The following is a 19491-nucleotide window of genomic DNA, read 5'->3' on the forward strand; positions in this document are numbered from 1 at the left end:
TGACCTCTGTACTGTATCATGTATTACTGACCTCTCTACTGTATCATGTATTACTGACCTCTGTACTGTATCATGTATTACTGACCTCTGTACTGTATGATGTATTACTGACCTCTGTACTGTATGATGTATTACTGACCTCTGTACTCTATGATGTATTACTGACCTCTGTACTGTATGATGTATTACTGACCTCTGTACTCTATGATGTATTACTGACCTCTGTACTGTATCATGTATTACTGACCTCTGTACTGTATCATGTATTACTGACCTCTGTACTGTATGATGTATTACTGACCACTGTACTGTGCTATTATGTACTACTGACCTCTGAAATGTGTTATGTACTACTGACCACTGTACTGTATTATGTACTACTGCCCTTGGCACTGTGTTATGTACTACTGACATCTGCATTGTATTATGTACTACTGACCTCTACACTGTGTTTTGTACTACTGACCTCTACACTGTGTTTTGTACTACTGATCTCTGCACTGTGTTTTGTACTACTGATCTCTGCACTGTGTTACGAATTAAAGAATTATAAAAAAAAACTGCCCCCTGTGTGCTACATACTACCGACCCCTGTACCCTGCATTACATACTACTAAAAATAGTTTAAAAATCTAAAATATAATAAAAAATGAGTGATAAAACGCTTACATTTCTCTATTAACGTAATTTTTCTGACTGTATCTAGCACTGTGATCGGAACACATTCTGAAAATCGAATAAAAAGTGTACACAACTTAGAAAAGTAACAAATTACCTTATGGTGTAATGAAAGATTCAGTGGGCGAAAGTTCCCCGCTAGGCCCTCACGTTTGCGAATTCAGATGTCAGCATCCCACACTGATGACATGATATTCCCACCTCTTACGAACCTTTCATAAGAGAATAACATAAAAAAAAATGTATTTAGAAAAAAAAAAAACGATCAAAATAAACTGATATTAAACTGCAAAATAGATGCATAATAAAAAATAAAAAACTGTACATTGGGAACGAATCTGAGTCACAGTTAAATATCTCCAATGATTTGATAAACCATCTGTACTCATTTTTTGAGACTAGAAATATAAACAATGTACTTTTTATAATGTATTTTGTTTTAGTGTATTGCTTTAGATTTTACCTATAAGTATGTACTTTGCAGTGGCGGCTGGTGCTGAAAAAAAATTGTCAGTAGGGCGCAAACAACAAAAAAATTCTGAAAAATACTGAAAAAAACATCAAATGCAGCCACTGTGCCCGATTGCCACTATCCATTCTACACAGAGGGGGTGGCATGACAGAGGGGGCGGCACCCGGGCGCCCCTAATGGACGCTTCGCCACTGGTACTTTCTATAGAGAACAGTGGACCTGTAAGCGGGTTACATATGACCCCAGAAAAGTGGCACATACAGCTAATATAATATTAATAATAATAAGATTTCTGCCTGTTACTATTTTCCCCACACAGCCCCTGTTTATTAAAAACGAATTCTAGGTAAGGTTTTTATTGCATTTTACATTGGCCCCGCTTGGATTAATGTAAGTATGCATATGCCATACCTGTGGGACTGCTATGAAAGCCCCATAGTAGGCACTGCAGCAGTCTTCCAGGTCCTGTGCCTTCTGGCTGCCCTGCTGCATAACAACCACAGGGGGGTCGCTCGGGTGCCATTCACAGAACTTCTGGAATTTTTTTACACCGCTGCAGGTTTACAGCGTAAGTGCCTAATTCACAAAGCACTTACCTGTAAACTTGCGGCAATGTAACGTAAATGCGCTCGGCGCAAGCCCGCCCAATTCAAATGGGGCGGGCACCATTTAAATTAGGCGCGTTCCTGCGCCGAACATACTGCGCATGCTCCGTCAGGGTAAATTACCCGACGTGCATTGCGCTAAATGACGTCGCACGGACGTCATTTGTTTAGACGTTAACGTAAATGGCGTCCAGCGCCATTTACGGACGACTTATGCAAACGACGTGATTTTTTAAATTTCGACGCGGGAACGACGCCCATACTTGACATGGCTTAGAACACCTAGGGCTCAGCCCTAATTTTACGCGGCGTATCTCGACGGCCAGCGCGGACGTTCGGGAATCGCCGTAACTAGTCGTTTGCATATTCTACGCCGACCGCAATGGCCTCGTCACCTAGCGGCCGGCCTGGATTTGCGTCCTTAAGATCTGACAGTGTAATTCAATTACACCTGTCGGATCTTTTGGCTATCTATGCGTAACTGATTCTATGAATCAGTCGCATAGTTAGGACGGCCGGAACACAGAGATACGACGGCGTATCAGGAGATACGCCGTCGTATCTCTTCTGTGAATCTGGCCCTATGTACCTACATGCAGCTCTAAATGTCTAGGTGTGCATTCAGCCACAGCATGGCATTTACACCAGGAGTACTTTACTGCTTTGTCTTATATAGTATTTTCTGATGGATTCATGTAAAAGTAAAACACAATAAAAACATACATTAAACAAAGCACTCATAATAGCAAATGTTGCCCACCAGCCAACATACTTGAGTAACTTCAGTCAATTACATAGAACCCCCAGTTAATGAACATGAGTACCAAATCCAATGCAAATGAGTAACCTCAATCAAGTTACTTGAGTGCACCAACCAAGGCATATGAGTATCTTCAAACAATGCACATGTGTACCCTCATGCAATGCACATGAGTGTTCATTCACTGTACATGAGTAACTATAAACAAAGCACATGCATAGCCTGAGAGTACACTAGCCAATGCAAGTAACCCCAGTAAATGAACATGAGTACAGTACACCCATCAAACGTACTGGAGTAAATACATCCAATTCACATAGGTAACCCTAGTCAATGAACATGGGTGCCCCACGCCAACATATATGATTAACTTCAGCCAATTCACATGAATAACCCCAGTCAACGAACCTGAAAACCCAAGCCAATGCAAATGAGTAAACCCAAGCCCAAAACCCATTGAAAATTAGTAGCCTAAAGGCACAAAAGTGCACCCATCCAGGGCACATGAGCAACGTCAAGCAATGCACATGGGTGCTCTCGGTCATTGCACATGAGTAACTTTAACCTCTTCCATACAGGGCTGTTATACACACATCCATACCAGGCCTATTCTGGCACTTCTCTCCTACATGTACAAATCATAATTTTTTTGCTAGAAAATTACACAGAACCCCCAAACATTATATATGTTTTTTAGCAGACACCCTAGGGAATAAAACGACGGTCATTGTAACCTTTTATTTTGCGCGGTATTTGCGCAATAATTTTTCAAACGCCTTTTTTTTGGAAAAAAATTGTTTCATCAATTAAAAAAATAACAAAACAGTAAAGTTAGCCCAATTTTTTTGTAAAATATGAAAGATTATGTTACACCGAGTAAATAGATACCTAACATGTCACGCTTTAAAATTGCGCACACTCATGGAATGGCGCCAAACTTCGGTACTTAAAAATCTCCATAGGCAACGCTTTGAAAATTTTTACAGGTTACCAGTTTAGATTTACAGAGGAGATCTAGTGGTAGAATTGTTGATGGCACTCTAACGCACGCGGCGATACCTCACATATGTGGTTTAAACGGCGTTTACATATGTCGGCGGGACTTGCGTGTGCGTTCGCTTCTGCGCGCAAGCTACTGGGGACAGGTTCTTTGTGGACGTCATTTTACAATGGGCCGGTAGGGAAGTGGTTAAGGATGAGCGATTTGTCGTGTGACTTTGGACATCAAAGTCACACGACAAATCGTAACCAATTCTTTTCAATGGCACCATTCAAATCGGTGCGACTTAAAGTCACAACAACTTTGAAGAGGTGCATGTACTACTTTAATGCGACTTTTGATGTGACTTGGATCTAGAGAGTTTAAAGTAGGATCAAAGTTTCACTCAAAGTCGCATCAAAGTCACACTGGAAATTGTGCGACTTTGGAGTCACACTAGTGTGAAAGAAGCCTTAACAAAGCATTTGCATATGCATGAGGGCTCTGAGAAGCCCAACCCACGTACAAGACACAGGGGGGGGGGAAGAGACCACCGCTCCAGATGAGTGCACCTCGGTGGTGAGTATGGACTCAGAAAAATCCAGTGGGTGCAGGCAATGCACGAAGCATAAATAGAAGCAAAAAGGTATGGACATAGCTATGACTAAGCATTGTATAACAATGTGAAACGCGTCAACTATATCATCCCACCGTTTGCTGGTTCTCTGTTTGTGCAGTGTTTTTTTACTGGATTAAAGGCTTTTATTGTTTTTTACATTTATCGGAGTGCGGCTGTCCATACCTTTTTGCTTCTCTTTACACGTACAAGACACAGAGGATCCCAGACCAACTGGCGATTACTACAGCTCACCATGTCATCTCTCCTGAAGAACAGAGTCTACATGTCAAGCCGTGTTTTCCTTTTTATGGACTCATATGGACTGCAAGGACTGATTCATTTCCAGGTGTAAGAAGAAGATCAAGATTCATCGAGGGACACGTGGGAGCATATGACAAAGAGAAGGAGCTGTTGTGGAAATTTTATGAAGATGTAATTTAATATGATTTAATATGTATTGTGTTAGTACTCCTGCAGCCCGTGCTAAAAAGCTGAGTGGGGCAGACTGACGATGGTTGAGTCCTGTCTGGTAGTGGAAACCTTCTTGGAATTGGAGAGAGGTGTTTGCAGAGTGGGGATACGTCCGCCGGCGAAGGGCCCCTGTGTGATGCACAGAACAATCGTCTGGAGGGGACATGTTCGCTCTGCAAGGACATTATTGGTTATAGGCGGATGTACGCTCTTGTCTCTGCTGTGTCTGATCAGCATGTGTCTCTGGCAGTCATGCTGATGAGAGCTGAGATGTGAGCTGTGGTGATGTCTGTTTACTTGGGGATATACGGGAAATAGAATGATTGGTAAGATGCATTATATCATTAGACGAAATGTGTGCTTATTAGTACACATAGCGTACATCCTTATCTCCACGACACCCCAACTTATGCACGTGTAACTCTAACTAATGTACACAAGTAACCCCAACCAATGCGCACTAATAACCAAGAAAATGCATACAGTATGCATAACCCCAGCTAATGCACGTGTAACCCCAACTAATGCACAAGAGTAACCCCATCTAATGCACACAAGTCCTTCTGAGTCTGAGAAAATTGAAAAAACACATCTCACATATGAAGACCAAACCCTCTTCAGTTCCATTCAGTCAACTAACCTGAAGGGGCCTGACTTGGGAATATAATTCTCTTTTAATTTAAAGCGGGGTTTCCGGGCATAATTATTTTTTATTTTTTTTGCAAGCTAAAATGAATCACATTAAATAGTCCCTAAAACATATTAATAGCTCTCCAATCATTCCAAAAATCATTGCAAACACTTGCCTTATATCCTCCAGCTCATGTTGTGGCCGTATCCATCATATGTGTGGACATGTGAAGCCCAGTTCCTTTTTCTTCCTGGTTTTCAGGGAGAGGTCCATGCTGGGCGATTTTTAGGCACAGTAAGGCACAGAGACTCCTGGGCAATGAGTTTCATCATTTCCCAGGAGGCAATAGGGTCTTAGGACAGGAAGTTGAACCACCTAGAACCAGGAACTAGGCAGATTACGAATACTGCCTGGTAACAGCCAGATAGAAGTGAGTTCAAAAAAATTGTTTTTATTTATTTTTTACATTAAAGGCAAACTGTTAATAGAAAGTTAATTTTTAGGGTGGAACTCCGCTATAATGGCTCCTTTATCACGTTTTTGTTATTGTTCTATACCGGTACAGCACTACCAATGCCTTTGCATATGCTAATACAAAAACGAATAAAAGGTTTACTTTATGGTGTCATTTTCAGAATAGTAGGAATACTTACTATGAAGTCTGCTACTGTTTGCATTGCCATGATGCAAACATAGAACACAAGATATCTAATAGAAGGATCAGATGCCGCAGTTTCATAGGCACATGTAATAAATCAGATCCACTATTAGGATGCAGGAATGGTAAAGGCATTAAATCGTATTAGTGTACAAAGACAAACGCTGTTGTTCCTATAAAGCAATCCAGATCCTTGTGGTATAGGGTAAGCTAGCGGTAAAAGCGAGGAAAATGATCTTTCCTTTTAACTTAGAAAATAGTCAGTAGAATACCACTTAGATGATAGGAACCAAGGGAACATAATTCATTAGCACCTCAGTGACCTATGCAAGGTAATTTCAGATCTCATTAGTCCATAAAGCACAATCAAAATCCCATCCCATTATCACGGCCGCCAGTAGCTATCACCGTCTCCTTTTCTGCGGCAGGAAAATAAATAGCTTTATTTATATGTGAGCAAATGACATTTGCTTTGTCATCCTCGCTTCATACATCACAGTGGCATCCACCCAGCACTCTTCCATGTAGCAAGGAAATGATAAAAACCCATCAAATCACCACATTTCATTAACTTTCCCCCGACCAGTTCAGCCTGTGTTCATTCGACACTGTTTAAATAAGAAAAAAAATCAACAACACCTCACCTTGTAATGCTTCATGCCAGAGGAGATTTGTGTATTGTAATCCGTCATTCAAATCAGAGCCGAGTAGCCTGCTCCTATGTACAGATAATAAAAGATGCAGGACATGTCTTCACTTCCTGTTCCTTTCATCAGACACTCGCTATTTCCTACAATAGAATTCCCTCAGTATTTAAGGGAAACCTGGCTTCATATTGAACGCCATCGCAGCCTACTAGGGGGTGCCATGTGTTAGGAGGGGAGAAAAAAAAACAACAACGAATTAGCAGTCTGCAGCAGGCCGAGGCTGGCTGAATGTGCCTAATCTGCAGATTTGCCTGACATTTCCTCAGAGGACACTGTGCTATTTGTTACAAAGATTTTGCTGCAGTCCCTTTAATCGACAAACAGAGGAATTGACAAATGCTGCACAAAAGAATGCCGAGATTGCCGCTAAGCTCTCGGCCACCCGGGCCTCTAAGCATGTGAGGGATTTATGCTGGCGATTTCCACAGCAGCTTGTCTACTCCATTGTATCCGTTCGTATCAGTAAAAATATTTTTCTGTCTTTTTGCATTCATCATAACGCACATATTCTGACCAAAACGGTTTAAAATATTCTCAGACATTTGTATGGAGGGGCACGTGCTACACTATAAACATGAAAATAATGCATTGCGCTTTGTCGGATGAAGGATTATTATTTTTTTATGGCCTCACTCACATGTGTTTTTTACCACCCCGATTGCCAACGAGGCAGCCGGAGGGGATCATGTGCTTGCCGCTGTTGGTTTGTGGCAGCGGTAAATTTTAACTTGGTTTGTCAAGTTTGACAGGCGGCTCCACCTGTGGACTCGTCCACTAGGCTCATGGTGGCGCTGCGTTAGTTCCGCACAAAATCCTTGTTCAAAAACGTTTTCTTAAAAAATCACCTCGCACTAATCGCCTCCTGAAAACCTGAAAGCTACTCTTTACGAAAGGCTGTACCTCCCTCTAAAAAGTAACATCACAGCGGATTGATTTTCAGAGACTGCTTCCGTGCAAACCTAGCCTTAAAGTGGTTGCAATCCTCAGACATGAAATATGAACAAAGCATATGCTTCTTTTGTGTGTAATATTCTGAATTAAGAGCACTAAGTGTAATTTCCTGCTGCTTCTTCGTTCCTCTGCTACCAGCATGAATTACTTCTGAGGCCTCGTACACACGACCGAGTTTCTTAGCAAAAAGCAGCAAGAAACTTGCTGGGAGATATTTTTTGCAGAGGAAACCGGTCGTGTGTACATTTTCGCCGGGGAAACTGTCGAGAAACTCGATGAGCCAAAAAGAGAGCAAGTTCTCTATTTCCTTGACGGGAATGGAGAAAATTGGCTTGTCGAGTTCCTCGACAGCCTAACAAGGAACTCGACGAGGAAAATGATGTGTTTGGCCCGTCGAGTTCCTCGGTCGTGTGTACGAGGCTTCACAAGTTTTCCTGACACCAAGAGAAAAATGGGGACATGGGAGAGACCTCCAGCTGACAGCCTTAGCTCTGTTCCTGTGTTCCGTATCTCTTCCCTCCAATCAGTTGTCAGAGCTCTCCTCACTGAGCAATGCAGTGTGACTTCAGTTCTCCTCCTACGTTTTCTTCCTGACAGCTCAGACAAGCTTTATAAATTCTGCACTTTGAGCAGATGTAGAAAAGAGAAGATTGCAAATAAACAGATATAACGTACTATATGCAGGAGAATTTGTTTCATCTCTGTGTATCACCTGAGACTAGGAACTTCACTGGGTATATGTGAGGGTTTACAATCACTTCAAAGCGGAACTAAACCCTCCAATCGTTTTCAGCAAAGGAAGCTGCCATCTTGGCCTCTGTTTGATCTGCAACTGCCATGGTGCTGCACATATGATTGGTTATGACACCAGCCATTTCATGGTTTGACCGATTGATTGAAAGTACAACCATTCAATTCAGTTAATAATTGTTCTCAATATTCTACAAACAATACCCCATAAAGACAACTTGAAAGAAGTTTGTTTGAAATCTTTGCAGATTTATTAGAAATAAAAAATTTAAAAAAATCCCATGTTTATAAGTATTCACAGCTTTTTCCATGACACTGAAAAATTACATTAGGTGCATCGTGTTTCTACTGATCATCCTTAAGATGTTTCTACAACTTGATTGAGTCTACCAGTGGTAAATTCAGTTAATTGGACATACTTGTCTATATAAGGCCCCACAGTTAACAGTGTCAGAGCACAAACCAAGCCATGGAGTCCAAGGAATTGTCTGAAAACCTCCAAGACAGAATTGTATTGAGGTACAGATCTGTGAAAGGATACAGAAAAATTTCTGCAGAATTAAAGGTCCCAATAAGCATAGTGGCCTTCATCATCCATAAATGGAATAGGTTTGGAATCACCAGGACTCTTCCTAGAGCAGGCCACCTGGCCAAACTGAGCAATTGGGGGAGAGGGGCCTTAGTCAAGGAGGTGACCAAGAACCTGATGGTCACTCTGACAGAGCTCCAGCATTTCTCTGTGAAGAAAGAACTTTCTAGAAGAACGACCATCTCTGCAGCACTCCACCAATCAGGCCTGCATGGTAGAGTGGCAAGATGGAAGCCACTGCTCAGTAAAAGGCACATGACAGCCCACTTGGAGTTTGCCAAAAGGCACCTGAAGGACTCTCAGATCATGTGACACAAAATTCTCTCGTCTGATGAAATAAAGATTGAACTCTTTGGCCTGAATGGCAAGCATCATATCTGGAGGAAACCAGGTACCGCTCATCACCTGGCCAATACCATCCAAACAGTGAAGCATAGTGGTGGCATCATCATGCTGTGGCGATGTTTTTCAGCGGCAGGAACTGGAAGACTAGTCAGGATCGACGGAAAGATGAATGCAGCAATGTACAGAGACATCATTGATGAAGACCTGCTCCAGAGCACAGAGCACTCAGACTGGGGCAAAGGTTCAACTTCCAACAGGATAATGGCCCTAAGCACACAGTAAAGATAACACGAGAAGTGGCTACAGGACAACCCTATGAATGTCCTTGAGTAACCTAGTCAGAGCCCAGACTTAAACCCGATTGAACGTCTCTGGAGAGACCTGAAAATGGCTGTGCACTGACGCTCCCTATCCAACCTGATGGAGCTTGAGAGGTCCTGCAAAGAAGAATGGGAGAAACTGCCCAAAAATGGCTGTGCCAAGCTTGTAACATCATACTCAAAAAGGCTTGAGGCTGTAATTGGTGCCAAAGGTGCTTCAACAAAGTATTGAGCATAGGCTGTGAATACTTATGTACATGGTATTTTTTTATTTTTAATAAATTTGCAAAGAATTCAAACAAACTTCTTTCACGTTGTCATTATGCGGTATTGTTTGTAGATTTTTGAGGAAAATAATGAATCCATTTTGGAATAAAACTGTAACATAACAAAGAGTGAAAAAAAGTGAAGCACTGTGAATATTTTCCGGGGACACTGTATATACAGCCAGATTCACTAAAAGGTGAAAAGTTTGCACGTCTTGTTTTAGCCCTTTTTTGAAGAAGAGACATGCGATGCTTGCAGTTTGTTTAATTTGGATTTTAGTTCCTCTTTAGGTGCTGATTCATCAGTTATTTTTAGGTGTTAGTGGGTTTTCTAGTGTAAAATAGAGATTGCTCAGATTCTTCTGCTGAAAACAGGTGATATTTATTTGCTGGCTACCAAGATGGAGCCTTTTATGGAGATTTAGAAGCTAATATACGTAAAACCATTATACCAAAAAGAAAAAAAAAACATGAGGTGTGTAACTGGTCAGATCACTGGGCGAAAACAGAGGGAAAAAGAGCCTAAAAAAACCCCCAAAAAAACAAAAACTGAATGCAGCCCATCACATCTAATGATTGGTAAGCTGCAATATAATACATTTTTGGTTTGGGGTATATTACAGCTTTAAGGCCTACACACTACCACGACTTCAAAGTCGTGTGATTTTGCCGAAATTTTACCAGGATTTTGCCGCAATTTCAGGGAATGCCTGTGTAGTAACTCACACCAAAGTCAGATCAAAGTAGTACAGGAACTACTTTGAAGTAGGTGCGACTTAAAGTCACACATATATGAGTGGTACTCATTGGAAATCATGGGGTACGGCTTGACATGCGACTTTTCAGTACCAAGTCGCACACATGTGAAAGACTGTGTACCTTGCGGTTTAATTGATCAGGATGATAGACATTCATTAAATCTGACTTCAACAGTTTCTTATGCCTATTAACCCTGTTCAATTTAATTGGGCTGCCATCACACCAGAATGGACAAAAAAAAAAAGTACATGCAGCATTATTATTTGATGCAGCACGCCACACTTTTTAGTAGTGTGTTTAAGTGAGTTGTGATCTTCTGTAACACACAAGTTGGAGATGCACTGCTTTAGTCTGTTGGGGTGCCATTCAAAATGAATGGTACAGCGACGGATGTAACATGCGATAATGTGAACTGCGATAACGCGTAACCGCAATGCGAAAGTGTGATTAAGTCCCTATAGAAGAACCCCAGAGAGCAGGTTTATATCTAATCCACTCAGCGCAGTTAGGCTCCATTAACACTGCCGGGACTTGGGCTCCAACTTGTGAGACTCCATGTTGCATGACATCCAATGTGAAATTCAATGTTATTCAATGAGCGCTGTCTTAATTAGCACTACTGTAGTCGCTCTGACTTTAGAAACAGCAACTTCTCTCCAACTTGTTGCCCATAGATTATAATCGAAGTCGCCTCTGTCCCTGAGATTCACACAACATACGCTGAGAAAACAGCTAAGCTGCAATAAAACACATTTTTTTTCTTAGGTTCTGATATACTTTAACCGCTTGCCGACTGCCTCACGCACATTTACATTGGCAGAATGGCACGGGTAGGCAAAGCAACGTATATATACGTTGCTTTGAACCTGCCCCCTAGCGGGAGCACCTGCCGCGGTCTCCGTGACCTTGCCCGCAGGACCCGCGGACTCGATGCCCGCCGGTGTCCCGCAATCAGGCCACAGAATGGCAGAACGGGGGGGTTTGCCTTTGTATTCAAGGCATCTCCCTGTTCTGCCTAGTGACACAACACTGATCGTCTGCTCCCTCTCATCGGGAGCAGCGATCAGTGACGTGTCACAGTAAGCCACGCCCCCTAACAGTTAGAATCACTCCATAGGACACACTTAACCCCTTCCCCGCTCCCTACTGGTTAACCCTTTCATTGCCAGTCACATTTATACAGTATCAGTGCATTTTTATAGCACTGATCGGTGTATAAATGTGTATGGTCCCAAAATAGCGTGAAAAGTGTCTGATGTGTCCGCCATAATGTCGCATTTACGATAAAAATCGCAGATCGCCGCCATAACAAGTAGAAAAAATCGTAATGAAAATGCCATAAAACTACCCCCTATATTTTAGATGCTATAACTTTTGCGCAAACCAATAAATATACACTTATTGAGATTTTGTTTACCAAACATATGTAGAAGAATACGTATCGGGCTAAACTGAGAAAAAAATTGTTTTAAAAAAATAAAATAAAAAATGGGGATATTTATTATAGCAAAAAGTACAAAATATTGAATTTTCTTCAAAATTGTCCCTCTATTTTCGTTTATAGCGCAAAAAAAAAAAAACCACAGAGGGTATCACCACCAAAATAAAGCTCTATTTGTGGGGAAAAAAGGACGTGAATTTTGTTTGTGAGTAACGTCGCACGACCGCGCAATTGTCAGTTTAATCGACGCAGTGCCGAATTGCAAAAAGTGGCCCGGGCATTTGGAAAGCTATGAGAACATATCAGCATAGAAACGCAAAGGCAATCATCTGCCTATTCTTCAGATTATTTTTGTCTTTTCATGGCCATTTAAAAATTGTTATTAATTAATCATAAAAAATAAATAAAAAAAAAAGCCATTGTGCCTCACCCATTCTAATATGGATTTCATTTGGTAGATGTGTTCTTGCTATATGTTTAGCTATTTGTTTTCCCCTCATAAGACACATTGCATGGCTTTTTCCTGTTGGAAATCACCCTCCTCCCTATAATGACGTGTTCTGTTTCCTGTGCTCGTCCCATGATTCCTCACACACTGTAATCTGTGTAAAGGACAATGGAAAAGGCAGGGATTTGTTGTGTCACACTACCATTTCCTCATGAGCACTTGCATGTCTCATTGGAAAAATGTTGCTACATTCAAAGAGTGTCTTCCAGAAGAAAAGCTTGCATATGCCCTAAGAGCCGGTTCACACAGGGGCGTCTTCAAAGTTGTTCCGACTCTGAAGCCGCCCCCTCAGCGCGAACTCAGCGCAGCTTGCAAACGACTTCTTTAATAGAAGTCAATGCAAGTCGCTCCAAAGTAGTACAGAAACCTATTGGACTTGAGTCGCTCCTATTAGAACGGTTCCATTGTACTGAATGGAGCACAACTTGTCGGGCTGACAGGTCGCCTGACAGGTTGCCCCAATGTGAACCGGCACTAAAAGAACTTCTGCATAAATTAAAAAAAGGAAAGCCTATTACAAATGACAGTAAGTAACCACTTGCCTACTGGGCACTTTTACCCCCTTCCTGCCCAGGCAAATTTTTAGCTTTCAGTGTTGTCACACTTTGAATGACAAATGTGCAGTCATGTAACGTTGTACTCAAACAATATTTTATAAAAAAAATTCACACAAATAGAGATTTCTTTTGGTGGTATTTGATCACCACTGTTTTTTTTTTATTTTTTGCTAAACTGATTTTTCTTTTTTATAGTTTGTTATAAACTTTTGCAAACAGGTAATTTTTCTCCATCACTGATGTGCGCTGATGAGGCTGCACTGAAAGGAACCGATAGGTTGCACTGATGAGACAGCACCACTGATAGGCTGTACTGACCGGAACTGATAGGCTGCACTTATGGGCACTGATAGGCTAACCCAACCCACCGACATTTAGCGCTCCTTGAGTCCCTTCCACTCGTACAGTATTATAACCCCCTTATGGTACATTTTAGGATGTACCACTCTTTCTCTTCTTTCCCTTTTATCTCTCTATATCCTAATTTCTTGTTTTTTTTCCCCATCCCTCTCTTATTCTTTCTCTCCCATTTTCTTTGTTCCTCAGGCCTCGTACACACGACCGAGTTTCTCGGCAAAAAACAGCAATAAACTTGCTGGGATTTTTTTTTTGCTGAGGAAACCGGTCGTGTGTACATTTTTGGACGAGGAAACTGTCGAGGATCCCATCGACCCAAAAATAGAGCATGTCTTCTTTTTCCTCGACGGGAATGGAGAAACTTGCCTTGTCGAGTTCCTCGACAGCCTAACAAGGAACTCGACGAGGAAAACGATGTGTTTCCCCCGTCGAGTTCCTCGGTCGTGTGTACGAGGCTTCACCCTTTTTTCCTCTCCCTTCCATGTATTCTCTATATTTATTCCTTCTATTACTCCTTGGTGGGGGGGAATAAGATGAGTGGCAGTGCTGAGGGGAGTTCTGATCAGCCAACTTAGGTGCTCTTGATCAAGTTCATCTAAGAACTGTAGTGGGGACTTTAAATGGCAACTATAATCTCAGGTAGTGTTATTCACTGTGTCTTCAACTTTCTGGTGTCTCGTACCAGTGACACCTATGTCGAAATCAGGAGATATGGGTTCCTCCAGCCCCTCCCACTTCACATTCCTCACCAGTCCGCTGACCTCTAGTCTCTGCCCCCCACCCATGCCATGAACTGAATGGGCGGCTGCGAAGAGGCTGAGTGGGCAGCCATGGGCTCCAGGAAGTACAGTCCAGCTGGGCGGCAACAGGCTCCAGGAACAGCCCAGCTGGGCGGCCACAGGCTCCATGAACAGCCCAGCTGGGCGGCCACAGGCTCCAGGAACAGCCCAGCTGGGCAGCCACAGGTTTCAGGAACAGCCTAGCTGGGTGGCCACAGGCTCCAGGAAAAGACCAGCTGGGCGGCCACAGGCTCCAGGAACAGCCCAGCTGGGCGGCCACAGGCTCCAGGAACAGCACAGCTGGGCAGCCACAGGCTCCAGGAACAGCCCAGCTGGGCAGCCACAGGCTCCAGGAACAGCCCAGCTGGGTGGCCACAGGCTCCAGGAACAGCACAGCTGGGCGGCCACAGACTCCAGGAACAGCACAGCTGGGCGGCCACAGGCTCCAGGAACAGCCTAGCTGGGTGGCCACAGGCTCTAGGACATCCCAGCTGGGTGGCCACTGGCTTAAGGAACAGCCCAACTGGACGGCCACAGGCTCCAGGAACAGAGCTGCTGGGCGACTGCAAAAAGGCTGGGAGAGCGGTGCAGGCTTCAGGAACAGCCCAGGATTCTGTGTCCCATGGCAAATCATCATTCAACCCCTGAGGGGGTCCTGACCCCAGGTTGAGAACCACTGGTGTAAGGTCATGTGATCTTTTTAAATATTTCACTAGCTGTGTAGTGTTGTATGATGTCACAAAGGGAATGCTGTAATAATAACTGCAGAACCGCGTCACGATTAACACATGAATCAAGTTCAACTGGGATATTTCAAGGACATATTCCTAGAAAGGACGTGCACACATAGGGAAAAAAATATAAGGAAAATCCACATATCTCTAGGAAAATGTTGATGTGTGTGTCTTCGAGGCTCTACATTGGAAATGGAGCATCACAAAACTGCTAAGACAAGGTAAATCTAATGGTAGGCAATGAAGAATGTTGTTCTAGTTAGTGATGAACGGTCAATAAAATTGGCTAAGTGACCTGACTGTGTTTCTTTGTTTTTCACATGGCTGAATTCTATCAAATGGGTCACCTTCACACTCTTCTTAGACATCCTCCCTAAGGAAAAGGATTTGTTTACTTATCTGTAAGCAAAATGATGTCTCCTTATGCATTCAGTTCATATCGTAGAGTCATTTTAGTTCATTACATCATCTAAGTGAAACACTGATTTTCTGTCCTCGATCCCGAGAACCCATTTAGGATCCAAATAAAGGAGCTGCAAGTGCTGAATTGTAACTAAAAGGTGCAGGGCTATAGAACTGTGATCTTTATCCTTATCCCGCTACAAAGCTTCTGACTTGTAATGAGCAGGTAGGTCAGGAGCCCTGACTTCACTTGTGGCATACTTCTTCCAGGTCAGTGATCTAGTGGTAGAGTCCAGTGATACAGCAATTGGGATGACATTCTAAAGCAGAATGTTTTGACAGGTAAAATCGCATGACAAGTCACATCCTATTTCCGGCAATCCCACTGTTCCAATCGCGGCGACGTCACATGCACTACTTTTGGCAATTTAGGGTGCGACTTGAATAGACGCGCGGCTTTAAAATTGTGCGATTTCAGATGAAGTTGTATCATTTCAAAGCTGCAGTCAATGTGAACGAGGGCTTAATCTAACACCCAGTTAGCTAGACCGAGCCGCAATTAACATCTGACTTCCAGAGGTTCATGCAATGTAAGTAAAGTTAAAGTGGTTGGAAACCTCAGACATGAACAAAGCATATGCCTCTATAATGTGTATTTGCCCCAGAGCACTACATGTCATTTCTGTCTTCTGCTTCGTTCCTCTGCTATCAGTATAACAAGTTTTCCTTACCCCAAGAGAAAGGTGACAGGGGAGGGACCTCCAGCAGATTGACAGCCTCATCTCTGTTCCTGTGCGCTATTGGAGAAGGGGGGGGGGGTCTGTTCCCTCCAATCAGCTCTCAGAGCTCTCCTCACTGAGCTCTGCAGAGTGTAACTTCAGCTCTTCGCCTCCTTTTTCCTAACAGCTCAGTCAAGCTTATAAATTCAGCGCTGTGACTGGATGACGAGAGGAGGATTTGTCTCATCTCTGTGTATCACCTGAGGCCATTCACCCCACTGGGTATATGTAAGGGTTTACAATCGCTTTAAAAACAAAGTCAAATATACATTCCACATGGGCAAGTCTACAAAATAATAATATAAAACGAAATAATTAGATTTGTCCATTAGCCAAATTGTTCCAAGTTGACTTCACCTCATGTCACCTCCCTTCACAATTCAGTAAATCAATCCTAGGGTTCATCTCATTACATGTCAATTCACATTACATCACTTCCCTTAACGCTCTAGTAAATCAGGCCCCAAGCGTATTTACCTACTTATACAGTCTGTTGTTATTTCTAAACAAAATCAATTATCAGTAAATTATAGCAATCACTTTTATGAAATATGGTTGTAATAGAGAAGGAGAGACGGATACTCAAACAGAAAAGGTTCAGTTCACTAAACTGTAACACATCTGTTTGCTTTCAGACTTGGGAGTGTTATTTCCAACTCTAATTGCTGGAAGGAATGGTGAAAATTGCAAATTATGATCAGTATAGCTTTGTGAATTGATTAGATAGATAGGCACAGGGTGCTGAAAAGGTCACCCATGACTCAAATTCTGGCCTGTTGATCAGGAACTGGCTGAAAATTGCTCCATGTATGGCCAACTATAGATAGATAGATAGGCAGTGATACTGGTAGATACACTGACAAGCATAAACAATATTCCCTCGACAAGTAAACAGAAGGACTAGTATACATTTATTATTAGGGCCAATAATTCATGGCTGGGACCTGCTGACTGGCTGCCAACGCCAAAACCCCTTCCCTCTCGGGACGGGAAGACGGCGATCCCACAATCCCCCTCCCACGCGGAAGACGGACATGAAGGCAGCGATCAACCCCCGGAGACAGATGGACAGAGGCCGCCTTACCTTAGGAGGCAGATAACAGGGATCTCGTTCCTCGCCCCGGGGTCGTTGCTTCTCCTACGGGCCAAACAGGAAGTCAGTCCTGAGACTCCCTGGCCTCCGGACCAGCTTTCTGATTGGCCAGGAGGAGAAGCCGGAAGACATGCACTATTTTCACACAAGCGGGTGAGCCCACCCTTTTTTTTAAGCCAATTAAAGCATCAGGCTTTAATCACATGCTTCAGAAAAACTGTTGAAATTCATGCATTCAACACCCTGCATGTAGATTAGGGGCCGGGCGCATGGATTAGGGGGGCAGCACCATCGTATGGATGGGCTGCCACTGGTCCCAACTCACCTGAGCAATCCCACCAGGAAGCCGACACTGCACACCACCAATCATAGGCAGTGAGGCATTTCCCAGCCCGCAGCTGCAAAGACCAGGAAATACCTCACTGCCTATGATTGGCGGTGTGTAGTGTCGGGATTGCTCAGGTGGGTTTGGACTACCATCCCGATCATGCCTGAGCCCATCACTAGGGTTGTAAATCAGCACAGGGCTGTGTACAAATGGAACAATCTCTCTGTTTCTTATCCCTGCAAAACAGGCATAAGAAACAAAGAGATCTATTAGTAAAAGCAACACACATTACACATTGTTAAGCACACATTTAACCCCTTGATCACACTAGACTTTAACCCCTTCCCAGCGGTGTCATTAGTACAGTGACAGTGTATAGCATTATAACTGTATTAGTGTCATTGGTGATGTCAGTGGCAGTTAGTTTCCCCCCTAGTGTCAATTAGTGTCAGATTCTCTGCCACACTATCGCAGCCCCATTATAAGTCACTGATCACCATCATTAGTATGAAAAAAAAATCCAAAATGTATACCATAAATTGTAGGCACTATAACTTTCAAGCAAACCAATCAATTAAGGCTCCGTTCACACCTAATGCCGAAGCGGCTCCCAGCAGGACTCCTTGTTCACCGTTTCAGGTCGGATTTTAGCCCCAATTTTTTGCTGAATTCGGACCTAAAATGGACCAAAAGACACACAGGGCTTCTGGTTCACCGTTTCAGGTATGATCTCAGCCCAAAATTTTTGCTGAATTCGGACCTAAAATGGACCAAAAGACGCCAAGGGCTCCTGTGCAAATTCACACCGGAGCCACATCAGAGATATGTGAACCGCCTCCATAGAGAGCAATTCACATTCTCCTGCTATTGCGTATTGGATGCGGGGATCCCGCATTCAGTTCGCAATAGTGTGAACCCAGCCTTATGCCGCGTACACACCATCACTTTATGTGATGAAAAAAAACGACATTTTCTGTGAAGTAAAAAACGACGTTTTTGAAACTTCAATTTTCAAAGACGAAGTTGCCTACACACCATCGTTTTTCTCACAATGTTCTAGCAAAGCGAGGTTACGTTCCACCACGTTTTTCCATTGAAGCTTGCTTCATAAGTAGCTTCTGGGCATGCGCGGATGAAAAAACTTTGTTTTAAACGACGTTTTTGCTACACACGGTCAATTTCTGTGAAGTAAAAGTTGACGTTTTGAAAAACGACACATAAAATTGAAGCATGCTTCAATTTTTTTTGGTCGTTTTTTAGAAGACATAAAACGACGTTTTCCCCCACACACGGTCAATTAAAGTGACGTTTTTAAAAACGTCATTTTTTTTCATCACATAAAACGACCGTGTGTACACTTATTGGGATTTTTTTTTTACCAAAGACATTTTGGCCTAAATTAATAGAGAAACTAGATTTCCTTTTTTTTTTCATTTACATAATAAAGAAAATAAAAAAAGCCAGTAAAAATTATAGAAACTTTGTTTGGGTACAGCATTGCATGACTGTTAAAATAGCACAGTATTAACCACTTCCCGCCCGGCCTATGGCCGATTTACGTCCGGGAAGTGGTTATGAAATCCTGACAGGACGTTCCAGAACGTCCTGCAGGATTTCATGCCGCGCGCGCCCATGGGGGCGCGCATCGCGGCGATCGGTGATGCGGGGTGTCAGTCTGACACCCTGCATCTCCGATCTCGGTAAAGAGCCTCCGGCGGAGACTCTTTACCACGTGATCAGCCGTGTCCAACCACGGCTGATCACGATGTAAACAGGAAGAGCCGTTGATGGCTCTTCCTCCTCGCGTCTGACAGACGCGAGTAGAGGATAGCCGATCGGCGGCTCTCCTGACAGGGGGGGTTCGCGCTGATTGGTTATCAGCGCAGCCCCCCCTCGGATCGCCACACTGGACCACCAGGGATGCCCACCCTGGACCACCAGGGTGGGCAAAAA

At 43.2% G+C, this 19491-nt stretch overlaps 1 protein-coding gene across 4 annotated transcripts in view; it reads right to left on the reverse strand.

Moving 5' to 3' along the window:
• The window catches only part of FYN (FYN proto-oncogene, Src family tyrosine kinase), a 292106-nt gene that overhangs the window by 216507 nt on the left and 56108 nt on the right, over positions 1 to 19491 (reverse strand). For 3 of the 4 annotated variants that reach the window (XM_040350256.1, XM_040350255.1, XM_040350252.1), the window contains exon 2: positions 776 to 890. The gene's annotated coding sequence lies outside the window, so the exon portion shown is untranslated. Of the gene's footprint in view, positions 1 to 775; positions 891 to 6517; positions 6700 to 19491 lie in introns of those variants that run through there. The other variant, XM_040350253.1, reaches the window with a different exon arrangement.

Source organism: Rana temporaria, chromosome 4, assembly GCF_905171775.1.
Source record: "Rana temporaria chromosome 4, aRanTem1.1, whole genome shotgun sequence".
In the NCBI taxonomy this organism is placed as follows: Eukaryota; Metazoa; Chordata; class Amphibia; order Anura; family Ranidae; genus Rana; species Rana temporaria.